This window comes from Xenopus laevis, chromosome 8L, assembly GCF_017654675.1.
Source record: "Xenopus laevis strain J_2021 chromosome 8L, Xenopus_laevis_v10.1, whole genome shotgun sequence".
NCBI lineage: Eukaryota > Metazoa > Chordata > Amphibia > Anura > Pipidae > Xenopus > Xenopus laevis.
Genome location: NC_054385.1, coordinates 34585696 through 34603351, shown reverse-complemented (window position 1 = coordinate 34603351; position 17656 = coordinate 34585696). Strand labels below are relative to the sequence as shown.

The window sequence follows — 17656 nt, the reverse complement described above, 5'->3', positions numbered from 1 at the left end:
TGTGTTCATCCTCAAGCAAAATGTTTATACAAAATGTTGTGCAAATTTTAGTTAGTTATGGCACAATTTCAGGTACAATACATATGAAGAATGCTACAGATCCAAAGCCCAAGGCAAAAGCAGTAACATATCTGACATTGTATTTACTACTGTGTATAATAAGAGATTCACAGCCGCCAGCTGGTAAAGGTAAAATGCGCATGATGAAGGGTTTATCTCCAAAATCCAGTACCTGTCATTTTATTCATAAATGTATGCAATATGGGACTTAAGGTTATAACCTGGAATGCTAGGGTTCTAAATGATTGTATAAAGCGCAAGCTAGTTCTGGAATTTCTTAGGAAAACAGGGGTAAATGTTATCATGCTCCAAGAAACCCACCTAGCGGGATGCAAAACGCTGGCCATAAAACGCCCCTGGATAGGATGGTATTACCACGCACCGTACTCATCTCACTCCTCAGGAGTAGTGGTGTTAATAACTAGAAACATCCCCTTTAGAATGGACTCAATAAAAACGGACAGTAGGGGCAGATTTATCTTTATTCATGGCTACATTCATGCGCAAGAGGTTGTACTGGATACTATATACATACCCCCTCCATTTAAAGATGATTGTCTGGTGCAGCTAATCAGCTTCATGGCTCAGTATGAACATGCAGTGGTTTATGCACTAGGGGACTGTAATACAATCCTAGATGCCACACTCGATAGGAGCCCCCTACCAATATAAATGAAATTACATAAGTGGCTGGGTTAACTGAGGCATGGAGGCACTTCAACCCCGCCCACAAACAGTATAAATGCTTCTCCAGCTCACACACTGTGTTATCTAGGATAGACCACTGCTTTGTTAACCAAAAGGCTCTGACGCAAATCAATAGTATAAGATACCTTCCCAGAGGGATATCGGACCACGCCCCCATTGAGCTTATTCTCACATTAGAGGAGAAGCAGAATAGGCCCAGGTGGTCCCTTAACCCAACTTGGCTGAACCTACTAGAGAACTATGATACCCTGGAAGCTGAGATCTTAGAATTCACTAGAATGATTGAAGACACAGCAGATCAGTGTACATTTTGGGATGCCATGAAGGCTTACTTGAGGCGGGTGTTGCACGCACAAATCTATATATATAAGAAACAGGCTTCAATGGAGGTAAAAGGAGTAGAGAACCAAATTACATCCCTAGAAAGTGGCAGTCCTGAACCTTCAATCGCAAAAGTTTGAGGAGCTTAAATGAAATGGTTCAAATATAAGCACTTATTTGGGAAAATTAATGTACTGGAGTACGGAGAGAAAGCTGGTAGAATGATAGCCCATCTCACTAGAATACACTCATCCCCCTCCACAATTATCCTTTTAAGAGGTGCACAGGGATCACTCACCACGGATCCACAAGAAATCCAAGAGAGCCTAACTAAATTTTATGAGAAACTATACTCCTCTACACTCCAGGGTACTTCGCTAAATACTATAGACGATTTCCTAGAGAACCTAGACTTGCAACAACTACCGGAGGACTATCAATCATACCTAGACTCAGAATTAACACTATTGGAGGTGCAGGAAGCCATTGACTAATTTCCCAACGATAAGGAGGCAGGGGCTGACGGGCTTCATATTGAGCTATACAAAAGACATAACTGTAAGGAGTTCTTACCTGGCGTCCCAAGATGGCGGAGTCCAAGATGGCGGCGTCCTCCATGTGCTTCCTTCTGGTCGCAGTTCTGTGACATCACACCAGCGTCAGAATATCCACCAGCATCGGATTGGTCGCCGGCGCCTAAGCGCCAGCGTCAAAACGCCTGCGTGAAGACGCCAGCGTCATGACGCCACTGCGTCCGTTTTGGCGCCAAAGGAGGCCTATAAAAGATGCTGAAGCACTGCAGACTGTGCCCTACTATAGGTTCTTCCTCGTGAGTTCCTGGGTGTGCTTCCTGTGATTATCATTCCTGATCCTGTGTATTGACCTTTGCCTGATTTCGTATTCTGAACCTTTGCTGTCTGAACCGACCTTATTGCCTGGACTTCGACCACTCTCTTTCTATACCCTTGCCTGTACCTCGAACTATTGGACTGTGCTTCCTCCTTGGTCCGCTACTCCTGGCTGAGCCTTCGGGCCCCTTACAAAAACAAAACAATGGGGCCCATGCTTCTTAAAGTGTATAAACATACTATACTAGCCACAGCCCTCCCAGGCTCCATGTACGAAGCTGCAATAGCCTTAATAGCAAAACCTGGCAAGGACCCCACAGAGCCAGAATCATATCGTCCCACATCGCTCCTCACAGCTGATGTTAAAATATTCGCCAAAATAATAGCAAACAGATTAAGAAAGGGAATACACAAACTGGTTAAGGACGACCAACTGGGGTTTATGCCGGGGAAAACAGAACCCAGAATAAAGGGCTGGAAATCTAAATCAGGGGTTGATAAGCTATACACAGATGATACCCTGGTGTACTTGGGTGACAGAGGAGGCTCGCTTCGGGAGCTTGTTGCCATGACCAGTCAGTTTGGTACCCTATCAGGCCTAAAGGTTAACCCCTCAAAATCCATGCTATTCCTAGTAGATCAACAACTACCTGCTAAGGACTTGGGGAGCTGCACTATGCAGATCTTGTCTTTGTATATTTAGGAGTTAAAATTGCACTTCCAATCTCAACTTATTACTCATTAAATGTGGCCCCATTACTAGAGTGGGTCAAAAATAAAGTTGAGGCTTGGACCTCGTTACCACTGGGACCGGTGGGCAGAATAACTCTAATGAAAATGTTTATTCAACCAAAAGTCGCATATACCCTATGGCATGCCCCCGCTACTCATACCAAAATCTTTCTTTAAGAAACAAGAGGGTCTGTTTAGAAGTTTTATATGGGGTAACAGTTGACCTAGACTAGCTTTCTGCACCTTGATCAGACAGCAAGGCAAAGGTGGTTTGGCTGTACCAGACTTCCACATACTTTACATTGTATTACAACTATCCCATGTGGCTGCACTGCTGGGTGGAATGACTAGCTCTGCTGTGTTACAGTGCTGGACCTCTATACTCCCCAAAGATCATAATACAGCCCAATCATTGCTCACTCCCTATAAAAGGGTTTGTGAGGAACTAATTCTATCCTGTTGGCTACAGCAGAAATCTTCCTCAAAGCAACTACGCAAGTGTTAGTTGACACACTGGACACCTCCACACCCCTATGGAGGAGTGGCGGCTCAAGCGACGTGACTGATCTTGTCCCCCCCCCTAGTGGGCGGAAGCAAAAGGGCATCCTTACATTAGGGCATGTTTGGCAAGATGGAAATATCATCTCCTTCTCAGCCCCATTAATAAAATTTGGCCTACAAGAAACTCACTGGTTGAGCTACAGGATGTTGCACCATCATTGGCACAGACGTGTACCAATTAAAATGGAGACCCATCCACTCCTCCCTATACTAAGCCCCAGGTCCCCAAAGGGTATAACATCTAACCTGTATAAAAAGAGATAAGTGCTCGCCACCTCAAGGAAATTCCGAACAAATCTAGAACTGCATGGGAGATAGATGTGGGAGATATAGCGGATGAGCAATGGGCGGAATTTCTTAAATCCCCCAATAGAGTCTCGGTGAATCCTAGATATAAAATCTTACAGCTCTACTTGGTACATAGAGCATACTTTATTCCTTCCCGTCTCCACAAGTTCAACTCACCCCTATGTCTGAGGTGTAGGAAGGCAGGAAGGCACCTTGTTGCATACCACCTGGTCCTGTAGGGTGATACAACCATACTGGAAAGATATAATAAATGTGGTATCATCAGTCCTAAAACAAACGATACCTCTTGACCCACTCATCTGTATCTTGGGCATATTCACAGGTCTTACTTAACAAATTCTCCAAAGCATGCTAGTAAGTAAAAAAAAAACAAGATCATTGAAAGAACGTATTAGGGAACATATCAATCAAGTAAGCAATACTAAACTAAGCAGCAAAACCAATATCACTAGACATTTTCAAGAATCCAATAATAGTAATTTACAGTATTTTTCCATACAGGGAATTGAACAAATTAAGACAAGCATTAGAGGGGGAGATCTCCTGACGAAACGAAAGAAAAGAGAGGTTTATTGGATTTTTCACCTACAAACTAGGTTTCCACTCGGTCTCAATTATATGTTTGATGTGACTTGCTATATTTAACTATATGTATACTATTTTTTATATTGTATAATTATACTTTTATAAATGCCCTGTAACATGAATTATCTAACACATAGATCATTGTATTTGAACAAAGCCATTAGCCCTATGGATGATATATGGCAGTTGTAACACATGTTTTGGATTGTAATTGGTTTTATTGAGGGGAGGGACTTTGAGAGCTAGTATTTAAGGAACAAAGGAAAAGAAACTAGTTAGATTCTGCCTATGACTAAGTGCTGGGTAAGCATGAAACGCGTTAGGCGCTAGAGGGGTTATTTCCTATGTATTTTAATAACTGATGTAAATAAAGTATATTTTTTTTACTTACTAGCATGCTTTGGAGAATTTGTTAAGTATATGGTTATACCTCTGTTTGGTCACTAGAGGTCTCCAGCATGCTTATAATGAATGTTTACTGGCTTCTACCTCCAATTTGACTAAAATATTCACAGGTCTGCCAACTACCCCACAGATTAAGGCCTTCCTTAGCAAAGCCATGTTTCAAGCTTGTAACGCTTAATTGGAGATCAAACAGCCCATCTGACCAGGGCCAGTGGATTAGCTCAATGACCAACCTAGCCTCAGTGGAGAATCTTCTCTCCAAAAAGAAGGGTTTATTATCTAAGTATTACAGAGAGTGGTCCCCTTGGATCAGTAAATTTCCCTGCCCCACCATTCATCACTCTAGTGACCACCCACCCAATTAAAGTGGGGACACCTTCCTAAAAACCACCTCAGATTTGTGCACTATAGTAGCCTTCTGGTAACTAGCTGTAAAGCCGTTTTTCATATATACACCTGTAGATACAGACTGCTTAAATATATAAATAAGTTGAAGTGGATGAATCGTCTGTTAACTCATATGCGACTCTTTATTGCCAATTGCATACTGTGCACGCTTGTATATACTATTTTAAAGGGATTGAATAAAGTTGAACTTTTAATTTATTCTTCGGCTCCACCGCTGATTATATTCATCCGGATGCTACCCCCTACGTGAAGCGCTTGTGAAGACTAAAAACAGCATGTCTGTAATAAGTGGCAACAATTCTTCATTGATGTATGTTTCAATACATTTACTTGAAACAAAAAAAAAAATTAATTGTGCACAGCAATGAACAATACATACATACATACATAACATTTCAGGACTGGTGGCAGGACCCCAAATTTGGAGGGACACAGCAACTTAACCCCTGAAATAATACCTAACTCTGAGCAACCAGGGATTGAGGAGCAGCAACTTAAAGGTTCTAAAAAATCTTTATCTAAAGGTGGCCATACATGTAGAAATATGCACGTTTGGTGATCTCTTCCCAACATTGAGGTGGGCCATATCGGGCTGATCCGACCGTGGGCCCTAGAGCCCAACGATCAGATCATAAGGGTTGTAGCACACGGCCAGATTCGGGAAGATTTAGTCGCCTGGTGACTAATCGCCTCTTCTGCGGGGCAACAATCTCCACGAACTGCCTTCCCCCTGCTATAATGTGAAAACGCCAGCGCCAATGCACTTGCGGCATTTCGATTTCTGAAGTCGCTCCAAGTTGCCTCACGAGGAAACTTGGGCCACTTCTGAAATCTAAGTATAGTGAGTGCATTGGCGCTTTCGCATTATAGCAGTCTGAAGGCAGTTCGGGGAGTTTGTTGCCCCGCAGAAGAGGCGATTAGTCGGCAGGCGACTAAATCTCCCTGAATCTGCCCGTCTGCTAGCTCCATAATGCATCCGATACGGGCGGTTGGATCATGGGACCGCATATACCCACAGATGCGGCCTCAATCCAACAGGATTTTTTAACCTGCCTGATATCGATCGGGGAAGCCCGTCGTATGGCCCCACACACGGGCCAATAAGATGCTTACTCGTTCTGTCAGAAGCAGTATCAATAGAATTATCAAATAATCTGTTGCTCCTTGGCAATTTGCTTTGCCATTTGTCACTTACCTTGCTAAATTCCTTTCACATTGTAGTTCAGCCACATTTGTGTTCTCCTTTGCTTGTCTGTAGTGTTTCAGCTATTCAGCAAAATCTTCTTCTTCTTCCTCATTGTAGTTACCATCACTGTAGTTACTATTACCATCATAATCATTTGCATTTTTCTTATGCTTTGGGGATGTAATATAGCTCCCTGGCCCATGCTGAAATGAAGTAGAGAAATAGCTTTGCAATTGCTGAAAACTCCTAAAACGGTTATTTTAAAGAGCTTAAAGGACCAGTAACATCAAAAAAAAATGTTCAAAAATTCGTTAGAGCACAACAAAAAATGAACACAGAGACAAATGAAACTTTTAAATAGCAAAGACTTTATTAAGAAATAACTTACAGAAAATCCACTTCCTGTCCTCTTCAGAAACGGCGAAAAGGCGACCATCCACACTGCAGCAATCGATTTCTTCTCCCTGGATATTCACTGACATCCTCCTCTCGTTGTGTCTAACAGCAGCTGGTTTGTTCCTGTGCTGGCGGTGATGAACTGACAGCAGCGAGTCCTCTCGCTTCCCTTCCACTGGCCTGGTCGTCTACAGTCTCCCAACGGCACACTTGTTCCTGCACTTTCACTGTGCATCGGCTTCCCTGCTCCGCTCTCCTCACCTCCCTCTCCGTCTCCCCTCCTCCCCAAGCTGCTGCCTTATCAATGGGCTGCTATAGACATCACGCGTTACTGTGAATATAAAATGTCTGGACTAGCCGGCAGTGCAGCATGCATGTGTATATTTTCAGCAGCAGTAGAGCCGATCCTGCCCAGACCCTAGGGAAGCAACTTCATGTACAATCAGCGCGCCAAGCCGCGTACTTCCATTCCGACCTGGATCGAGTCTGGTTACTAGCTGCCCTTCTCTTCCTCCTCCCTCACTCACACCAGCGAGCGCCACGATCGGCTTTTGGGAAGGAAAGCTCAGGAGGCAGCGGCCGCGCTGTGGGAAATGCTGCCCCGGATTCCAATTCCAGCGCCGGGGAAGTGAAGGCAGAGCACGAGCAGAGATCCCAGACGCACAATCTGTCCCCTTCCCAGAGAGGAAGGGAAGCCGATGCACAGTGAAAGTGCAGGAACAAGTGTGCCGTTGGGAGACTGTAGACGGCCAGGCCAGTGGAAGGGAAGCGAGAGGACTCGCTGCTGTCAGTTCATCGCCGCCAGCACAGGAACAAACCAGCTGCTGTTGGACACAACGAGAGGAGGATGAATATCCAGGGAGAAGAAATCGATTGCTGCAGTGTGGATGGTCGCCTTTTCGCCGTTTCTGAAGAGGACAGGAAGTGGATTTTCTGTAAGTTATTTCTTAATAAAGTCTTTGCTATTTAAAAGTTTCATTTGTCTCTGTGTTCATTTTTTGTTGTGCTCTAACGAATTTTTGAACATTTTTTTTTGATGTTACTGGTTCTTTAATAATCTAAACTATACAGTGAAAAGGTCTCTGTGCTTTTTTATATAATTCATGGCAAACATACCTGTGAATATTGAACATCATAATCTCTGTACATAGTATCTTTGTGTGACCTTTCTCCATGCTCTGTATCAGAATCACCACTGTACTCTTGAGCTGTTATCACTTTCACGAACGTTATGCTGCAAAAAATACGAGGCATTATACCAGTTAAAATAAAATAATAACAGATTGCAGCTAGCTTAAGGTGGATGGTACTGGAACATATAGAAAGACCTTTACAAGGTAATGATAGAAGGTAATTAATATGAAGCTAAATGGATAGACAGGCTGAACAGTGTTCAACCACTTGGGATGAACGAAGCCTGGAGCCTTAAATGTTTTCTATGAGTAATAATAAGGTGGTTAAAAGAATGAATAACTTCTGCTGCTTACACTATATATATATATATATATATATATATATATATATATATATATATATATATATATATATATATATATATTCTTTACAGAGAAAAAATTCTGGAGGACCATTGAGATGTGTGGACTCTATTACTGACTTGATTTGGTGAAAAACAATTACTGATACTATTGACTTATAACACTACTGAAAAAAATCACTGGTGTGGGCTTTGGATAGATGGCAACATAGTATCCCTTTGTTTATTATTGTGCTGATGGAGCTGAGGAAACACTTGGGGGCAAATTTACTAAAGGGCGAAGTGGCTAACCTTGCAGATTTACTCTAGTGCTACTTCGCAAAGTTGTGCTGGCGAAGGCACGTAACTACGCCAATTCACTAACTTGTGGATTTTACTGAACGTTACCTCTAGCGCCAGACTTCCCTTCGCCACCTCAGACCAGGCGAAGTGCAATAGAGTATATACGGCTTTCTTCAAAAAAAGTCCCAAAAAACGCTGGCGTCTTACTTTTTTAAGGGTGATAGGCTGAAAAAGATTGTAAATTTTATTGGGGGTACCCTCCTACCCCCCTACAAATCCTAACATATGGCACCTAAACTATACAGTGGGCACATGTATAGGGCAAAATAACAACTCTATTTTATTTTATGAAACTTTCCCAGGCTTGTGTAGTTTAATGTATTTGCTGCTACATATACGTCCATTGTACTTAGACTGCGTTGTATGCAAATTAGGCATCACTAGCGTAACTTCGCTTTGCTTGACGAATTAACGGTAGCACAACTTCGCTACCCTTCGCCTCCCTGAGTGCAACTTCGGATTTTAGTTAATTAGCGGCGTCGCGGAACCAACGCTGGCGCAACTTCAAAGGTAATTAAGTTTGCCCCTTGGGGCTTATGGGTAAAAAAATGTTTAAACGGTCATCGTGTTAACAATGTTTGTAACTTGCACCAGAGGAAGGACCTTTGAGGTCCGAAACATGTAGTGCTGTAATAAAAACGTAATTTCTTCACACTGGAAGGCTCTCCAGTTCCCTTCATCTTTCATGATACTGCTGTGGAGATGGCTACTCTACTGTTGAAGAACTTGAGTCATTTGGAGGATCAGTTGGGAAATAATTGATTATACATTTAAAATAAAAAAAAATCAACACGGTACTCAAAATCTCCATAAGCACTCTGTGTACAAATTTATGTGAACATGCAGAACATATACAGAAAAAGGGCATTCCTCCTCTTTCTGAAAACAAATGAATTAACAAGCTGAAAAACATTGAGTTGTAGTGAACAAATCAAAGGGAAAATGCATCTTACCCTGTGTTTCTCTTGTCTGTGATGTTTTCCTTTCTTTTTTGGCCTTTCTTTTCTCTTTGTGGACTTCCCGTTGGTCTTCTATTTCCTTATTTCTCGAGGCTTCTCTTCTACACCTAAATCTTGTACTTCACCCTCTTCCAATTCCCCGTCTTCTCTGTAAGATAAACATATAATTCATAACAAGAATTAACATCTACTCAAGTGACTATTGGTGTGGGCATATTTTCTGGTGTAACTTTGATTTAAAGCAATTCTACTGTGTGTAAGTATTATTGATAGAACAGGCAGATACAAAGATACAGGGTGGCCTACTGAGTTTTTTATAGCACCCAGTCTGGACAAAAGTCACTATGATTTAAAGCAGTATTTAAGGGGTTCAACTAGGGAAACTGCCTACAACTCTACCCACAGAATAAATAGAGCAAAGACTAGCATTTCTAGAATGCCAGGATGATAACTATTTATACCTATGCTCTAAAAATATTGCCCTTCAGCTGCTGTTAAATTACAACTCACAGCACCCACCTACAGTCTTTGAAGTGCTAAGAGCTGCCATTCTACAAATTATGAAAGACCACAGATTTGATAATTTTACTATATATAACGGGGGCACTGGTGGACTGGATTATCCGCCCAGAGAGATTGGTATCTCTGAGAATTTATGCCAGGCCAGGGGTAGGTTATCCAACTAACAGATCAGTATAAAGTGGCCATTAATATGAACAATTCTTATTTAAGAGATTTGGAGCTCAGATTTGCCTGAGCAAACAATACATGTGCCACTAGCCTAACATAAATAATGAGCTCAGTATAAGCAAACAACTCCCTTCTCACAGCTGCAAATCAGGCTCTGAGATAAGGAGATGCTCATTATACAGAGGACTTATTTGAGGCCTGGGTCATTTATTGGATGGGGGCTTAAAGGAACAGTAACCGCAAACAAATGAACTGTTTTAATGATTAAAATATAATATACAGTTGCTCTTCACTGGTACAACTGGTGTATTTGCTTCAGAAATTCTGCTATAGTTACATAAACAAGCTGCTGTGTAGCCATGGGGGCAGCCACGGAGAGCTGAAAAAGGAGAAAAGACAGAGGATACACAGTAGATAACAGATAAGCTCTGTAGTATACAATGGGATTCTTCACAATTTATCTGTTACCTACTATGTATCATGTGCTTGAAAAGCTGCCCCCATGGCTACACAGCAGCTTGTTTATACAAACTATATTAGGGTTTCTGAAGCAAATACACCAGTCTTACCAGAGCAGAGCAACAGTACATTTTGCTGTCGTTTCTTTATAATACTTTAATTTTTAGATGTTACTGTTCCTTTAAATGAAATTAACAATAAAAAGGTGGCCACACCTTGTATGGTATCCATCCTTTTATACAGTCAGCCAATTGGTTATATACCAAAGAGTATCAGCCAATGTATCGCTACCTTTAGTACAAAACATAGAAATTTCATTGAATTTGTGCTGAACAAGAGAGTATATTGCCCCTTTAAGTCTGCACTCAGTAGCACAATGGAAAGGCTCCTACAATGAATGATACGTGGGAAGTGTTATTTTGTTCTATTTCTGAAAAACTTGTCGTCATGTTTTTTCACTCATTATCTAGATTAAATGTAATTTATCTAGTATGATCACAAATACCAGAAACTTAAAGATCTCAACCATTGGGTTTACAGTCAAACGCTTGTCAGCTCAGGTAAAGGCAGTTTTTGGCCTGAAAATTTGACCATTTTTGAGCCAAACACCAGCTAAATAATTAAATAAATAAATGTAATATAAAATTAGTTAAATTATCTATTTAAGTGGATTTAGGTGTTTGTGCAGCAGCAAAAAAAACCTGCTATGCCTAAGGTTAAGGTTATAATTTGCGCTTTCTCTGCTGACTCGTTAATGCCAATAACATCAAATATGGCTCTGCGTCTGTAGGGAGTGTCACTGATGGGATTCTCCTATCGCTGCACATAGGGTGCATTTTGGCAGGAAAAGTGTTCATTTGTGCAGTTATGCCACTGTCCACTGACACAGTTAGGCACTTGGTGTTCTCTGCCAGAGAAGTCCGACATTGACTACTTTATGAATTTAAGACTTATGGGACTTGTAGACTTTAGTTGCCATTTTTTCTCAGAGTGAATAAAGAGACATGATGCCAGGAATTAATTTAAACCACTTCTCATCATAGGTAATAGGACACAACTGGGGTTATATACATACCTCCCAACTGTCCTGTTTTTAGAGGTCCCTCTTTTGACAGCTCAACCTGCAGTCCCTCATTTGTACTGGAAAGTCCCGTTTTTGTCTGCACTGAACAGTCAGAAAAAGAAACAAAGTTTCTTACTTAATTGGCTTTTGGCAGAGAGCCCAGAACAGCCACAACAGAAGATACATTTGTAACAATTCAAATGTATCTAGATAAGCAAATAAGTAATTGTTACAAGATAAGATAACAGGTCCCTTGGGAAAAGTTAGACTCACAGCTTAGGGTAAGGCCAGACGAGGAGATTCGGGGAGGTTTTGTCGCCTGGCGACGAATCTCCTCGTCTGGCCTTACCCTTAAAGTGCAATTCACCTTCATTAGCAAAACTGTAATAACTAGAAAAAAAACACAGTATGTTCAAACTTTTACAACCTGCGAAATTTTGTAAAATGAACATGGTAATTAGGGGGGGTGATGTCAAAAATGGGTGTGGCAAAAAAAAAATTTCGCCAGGCTACACGCGGCAACTTTTTTTGTCCCTCTTTTTATTTCCAAAATGTTGGGAGGTATGTATATAATTAATGGCACTAAGTTTGCCCAGGGGCAGTTACCCATAGCAACCAATAAGCAGGTAGAATTTATTAGTCACCTGTTTAAATGCAAGAATTTTATTGGTTGCCATGGGTTACTGCTCCTGGGCAAACAGTGCCATTTATTATATAACCCCTTAGTGGCTTATATTACATATGAGGGATATGATTATAATGTAGCTACAGTTCCACCCGCACTACAATCGCTATTATCTAAAATGGGAAGCTATATGAGACAATTCCTACGTGGATTTTCAAAAGTATTTTTTTTTTTTTTTACAATTACACAATTCCATTGATTTGATTAGTGATAACATGGAACAATAGATGGTGAAGATACAATGCTAAACAGCCTCTGGTAAGATTTGCAAACACCTACAGATGCATTCAGATATGTTATTAACTTGATTTTCATACTGAATCAATGATTTTTGTGACCTTTTAAACACTGGTGGGTAAGTAAGGGAAGTGGCAAAGCTACACTTCAATAAAGGGTTAAACTATTTGATTACACTGGTTAGAGGTGTGAAAGACTTAAATAAAGAGGTTAGTCTGTCAAGGTTGGGGTTGTTTTCTCTGGAAAAAAGGTGCTTGCGAGGGGACATGATTACACTTTACAAGTACATTAGAGGACATTATAGACAAATGGCAGGGGACCTTTTTACCCATAAAGTGGATCACCGTACCAGAGGCCACCCCTTTAGACTAGAAGAAAAGAACTTTCATTTGAAGCAACGTAGGGGGTTCTTCACAGTCAGGACAGTGAGGTTGTGGAATGCACTGCCGGGTGATGTTGTGATGGCTGATTCAGTTAATGCCTTTAAGAATGGCTTGGATGATTTCTTGGACAGACATAATATCAAAGGCTATTGTGATACTAAGCTCTATAGTTAATATAGGTATGGGTATATAGAATTTTAATTAAAAGTAGGGAGGGGTGTGTGTATGGATGCTGGGTTTTCATTTGGAGGGGTTGAACTTGATGGACTTTGTCTTTTTTCAACCCAATTTAACTATGTAACTATGTAACTATTTGCATCTATTAATCACAGGGAGGAGTATGGGAGAGACTCGTATCACTACTTGCCACCAAAATGAATGTGAGCAGCTCTGCAGCTCTGTGCTGTCCCACAAACACACATGCACTTTCTTATAGATAAACACGAGTGCTTGCAGTGTACAAATTCCCCACTACTTAGAAACAGTCAAAAGCCCCCCTAACATTTCTCCCCTACAAGTCGTTTTGTTTTACACTGAGGCGCACACACTGCACCAAAAAGAAAAGGCTGCATCCCCCACACAACTTCCAACAATTTCCAAGACATGAAAAATAAAGAGAGAGAGAACATTACTGGACCTTTCATCCCCTGCATGCTCACAGTCTGTCATGTTTTTGTCAAGGGCTGGGTTTGGGGGTCTGGAGAAGAAGCTTTCAAAAGCCATGTCTGATGGATAATGACAGGCCCTTGTTTCGTACTTACTTCTTGTGCCTATATAATGATATGTTATTCCACTGTTCTGAAGATGATGAACAACAGCAACAAGTAACACTGAGATTCAAAATTGCCGCGACGCGGAAGCCTATTACCACTTCCGCCGGAAATGCTTACCATATGGGGCAGTGTCAGCGCTAGAAGTGTACGTCATACGCCGCTCTAGCGCAGTCGCAAACTTTGTGGTAGTTGCAGTAGAACAGGGCAGGGTTACCATGGCCGGTGCTGTTCTTTTTAGCTGCTGTGCAATTCCCTGCCGCGCTTGTGGGCTACTCCCTGCCGCGCTTGTGGGCTACTCCCTGCCTACGTCTCTATACTGCCCACTACTCCCTGCTTACCTGTTTTGATTCTGCCAACTTATGCGGGACCGGGACATTGAGTCCACTATCCGGGACAGCCGGCAAAAAAGTGTCCCGCGGAAAACAGGACGGCCTCACATGTCCTTAATCCGCCACTGCCTACATCAGCCCCCAGCCCCAGTACACGGATCTTGCCCCATCCCAAAGTCCTGCAGGATATCTCAGCTCCCCCTGCCCTGGACATACACAGGAACTGATAGAGGATCATATTATTACCTGACGCGCCTCCTTTGCTCCTGGCTGCTCGCTCCAGCCCCGGATTCCAATATTCCCCTATTCCTGCTTTTGCCTCCGCCCCACTCTCACTTTTCTACCCAAATTCCTGCTGTATCCCCTTCTGACAGTCTCCAACTGCAGCTCAGTTCACTCTCCTCCTTTTGTACCTGCTGCTGCTGCTGCACGGACTCCTTTAACTTCATTCAAGCGCTTGGAGTCGCTTGTGCGACAAATCACCATCTGCTGGTCATTAGTTGTATTGCAGGTGTATTGAAGGCTAGAACGTCTCGCTGTTCAGCAACTAAACGCGTGGACTGCCTGCACTCCATTCTCTTCTCAGCACCATATCAACTGCAACCATTTTAGCCAATGTTTAGAATTTGTTTTGGACAAATGACTGGGTCTCTGAACAGTTGTGCCCCTATGATGGCGGCTGCCCTGCTGCTGGGTATAAAGAAGAGAGTGTGCATGTTTTATTTAAAACAAAAAAGTTGTAGTAATGTAGAGTGATAGTGAAACAATATGTAGTTAAATGTAGAAAACAGTTCAAATGCCTTAGAGAGGCTCTTGTATTGCACCGTCACCTCTCGCTCAGGTAATGGGCGCTTCTCTCAAGCTGAGCAGATGAACTGTGGAGATTCTGGGCGAGTAATACATTTTGTAACCCCAGTCCCTACAGAAAGAAGACACCCTGGTCTCTTCAATAAATTCTACTGGATAGTTTGAGCGGTGTAAAGAGATTGTAATGCTTTTCCCTGGGGCATCGCCACCATTTTGTTAACCCCAGCTTGTGCACTTCCGACTTCTGTCCTTCACTTCCTGTTTCTGACTGATATGTGTGAAGTGCAAAACTGGCCCCAGCAACATTTTTTGGCCCTTGCCTCTCTCCCTAGTTCAGTTAACTTTTACTACTCTGAGGTGTAATTCCCAAAATGATGTGCTAAGAGTTTTAGGGCAAGGTCACACATGGCGTTTTTAAAAATGCGCGGTCGAGCGTAAATACGCCAGTGAAACCACACATACAATAAAATTCGTTTCTCAGCCTGTCGTTTACTTTTCCCAACATGCATTTCTGGTTTTTTTTTTTTCGCATTCTCCACAATTCTAGTTTTTTAGTAAAGTTTTGCGAATAAAGCCAAGTGGAAACCAATTTACATGCAGAATGTAGCCGTACTGCTAGTCCATACGCAACATAATTACGTCACCAGCATACGCCGTAAATACGTATATGCGAAATCCATCTTGCGACAGTTTGGCCGTCATGTTGAAAATACGCAGCGTATTTCAGCTAATTGTATTTCCAAACCTGCAGATCTAAAAGAGTTCAATTATATGGTGTTTCCGTGGTGTATTGGCGATTCTGCTGCAAGCGCCCTGTAGGAATTGCTATAGGCTTCCTATATATTTATCTTTTTTCCCTATTAATAACATTGGGATCAGCCATCATTTTACCGGCCAGGCCTACTTGCGCCTGTCAATGTTATACTCTGCCCTGAATCTTTAACTGACAGGCTATGCACCTAGCCCTATGCATGACTGTAGCCTTGTTGTCTTAGAAGGGGAAGAACATTCACTGACCGCATTTAATCTCTCATTCTACATTCTGACATGCCACTTTAGGGAGAGGCTGGCTCGTCTTCATGTCATGCTTTCAGTTTCTGCCCTTACCTGCACGAATAGCACTTATCTGCCAAGAGCAAAGTTTGCAGAACACTTTCATAATGTGTTATATTGTCTGTATACAGTGAAAGGTCATGTAGATAGTATACGTGGAGTACATATGCATCTGTGTGCACCACAAGCTTGTCACAACACATGGAAGCAAATTAGGTAATTACAGGTAATTCTGGGTCAGGCTGGTTCAGCAGGATTTGCTGCAAATCCCAGCCTGCTTCCCATTCTGAGTTCCTAAATTCCTCTTGGTTGCTGGAGAGAAAGCAGTATAAAGTAAGAAGACAAATGGCAAGTTGTCTTACCATACTACCGCCTACATCATACTAATAAAATACATGTTGTGATAAGCTGACAGAGAACTCATAGCATGAGGGTTAAAGGCACATGTCCATCACATTCAGCACTTCACACAGACAGTGGCGTAAATAGATATTACTGGGCCCCACAGCAAATTGTTTTTCAGGCCCCAAAAATGTCTAGAGGTTGATTTATTTTACCAGTATTTATTCAAAATGTATATGAATTAGGGCCTCATGGGGCCCCCCTACAGCAGCAGGGTCTGCTTCCTCTGTGGTTATGCCCCTGCGCACAGAAAATTCCTTCCTTCCTGCCTCTAATCTGCTCACAAGGTAAATAAACTCCAAAATGCCAGTGTAACTAGGCCCTGTAACAAGGTTGAAGAAAAAGTAGCAGCAAGATTTACTACAGGTGTTGTTGGTCACAACAGCCTATCAGATATTCCCTTTTTAACAGCAGACCAGCAACTACTGATTGATAGCTTTGAGTTAATGGAACTGGAACAAATGTTTTATTACTAATAGCGTGTCATGCCTATGACTAAGCGCCCGAGGGTGCGAGACGCATGGGGTGGGATATGTGGGGGTTAGTATGTACCGAATACTTTTTTAAATGTGATTAGCAATAAATTATTTGTTTTTACTCTAAGAGGCCTTGGGACATATATATTTTTTGATATAAACGTTTTTGCAGTTGGATTGCCTTTGGAACTGGGGCAGGTCCCTTCAGCCTGGTTGAATAGTCATATGGACTCCCGACCCCCCAATTGACATATGCTATGAGTAAAGGCCACATTTATTGGGCAATAAGGGCACAAAGAGACTGAAGATTTCCTCCTCTATATCTTATTGTTTATATGTTATTATAATTGTGAAACACTTAAGCTTGGTCACTTACGTCACAGTAGAATGCAATGTTTGTCAGCTACATAAGTTGTGACTGTGAGTACATAACTGCATTCTGACTCTGGGAAAATCTGGGGTCAAATCATGATTGGGAGCAGAGACTTTTTATTCCCATGCACCTGAGGAATTATACTTAGTCTTAGATCATGAGGTAGAATCTTGTAACGAGTGAGCTTGTTAAAAAAAAAGTAGAGGTATGGGACCTGTTATGCAGAATGCTTGGGATTTAAGGATTTCCAGATAATAGATCTTTCTGTAATTTGGATCTCCACATCTTATGTCTACTGGAAAATCATGTGAAAAATCATGTAAACATTAATAGACCCAATAGGCTGGTTCACTTCCAATAAGGATTAATTATATCTTAGTTGTGATCCAAGTACAAGCTACTGTTTTATTATTACAGAAAAAAGGGAATTTATTTTTAAAAATTCAGATTTGGATAAAATGAAGACTATGGGAGACTGCCTTTCTGTAATTCAGAGATTTCTGGATAACAGATCCCATGCCTGTATATAAAAAGTATATTATTATTCTTCATAATACTACTAATACAGTAAAACAGACATTCTGTTTTTTTAATCAGAATTTAAAATTTTT

The 17656-nt window shown here is 41.7% G+C and overlaps 1 non-coding gene across 4 annotated transcripts in view; it reads right to left on the bottom strand.

Moving 5' to 3' along the window:
* LOC108698321 overlaps positions 1-17267 on the bottom strand; it is a 43499-nt gene extending 26232 nt beyond the window's left edge. The window contains exons 1-3 of one of the 4 annotated variants that reach the window (XR_005963333.1): positions 13594-17267; positions 11540-11629; positions 9310-9463 (exon numbers count right to left, since the gene is read on the bottom strand). This is a non-coding gene — a transcript (uncharacterized LOC108698321). The remainder of the gene's footprint in view (positions 1-9309; positions 9464-11539; positions 11630-13593) is intronic. The other 3 variants (XR_005963334.1, XR_005963335.1, XR_005963337.1) reach the window with 3 other exon arrangements.
* Between the last annotated feature and the right edge of the window lie 389 nt (positions 17268-17656).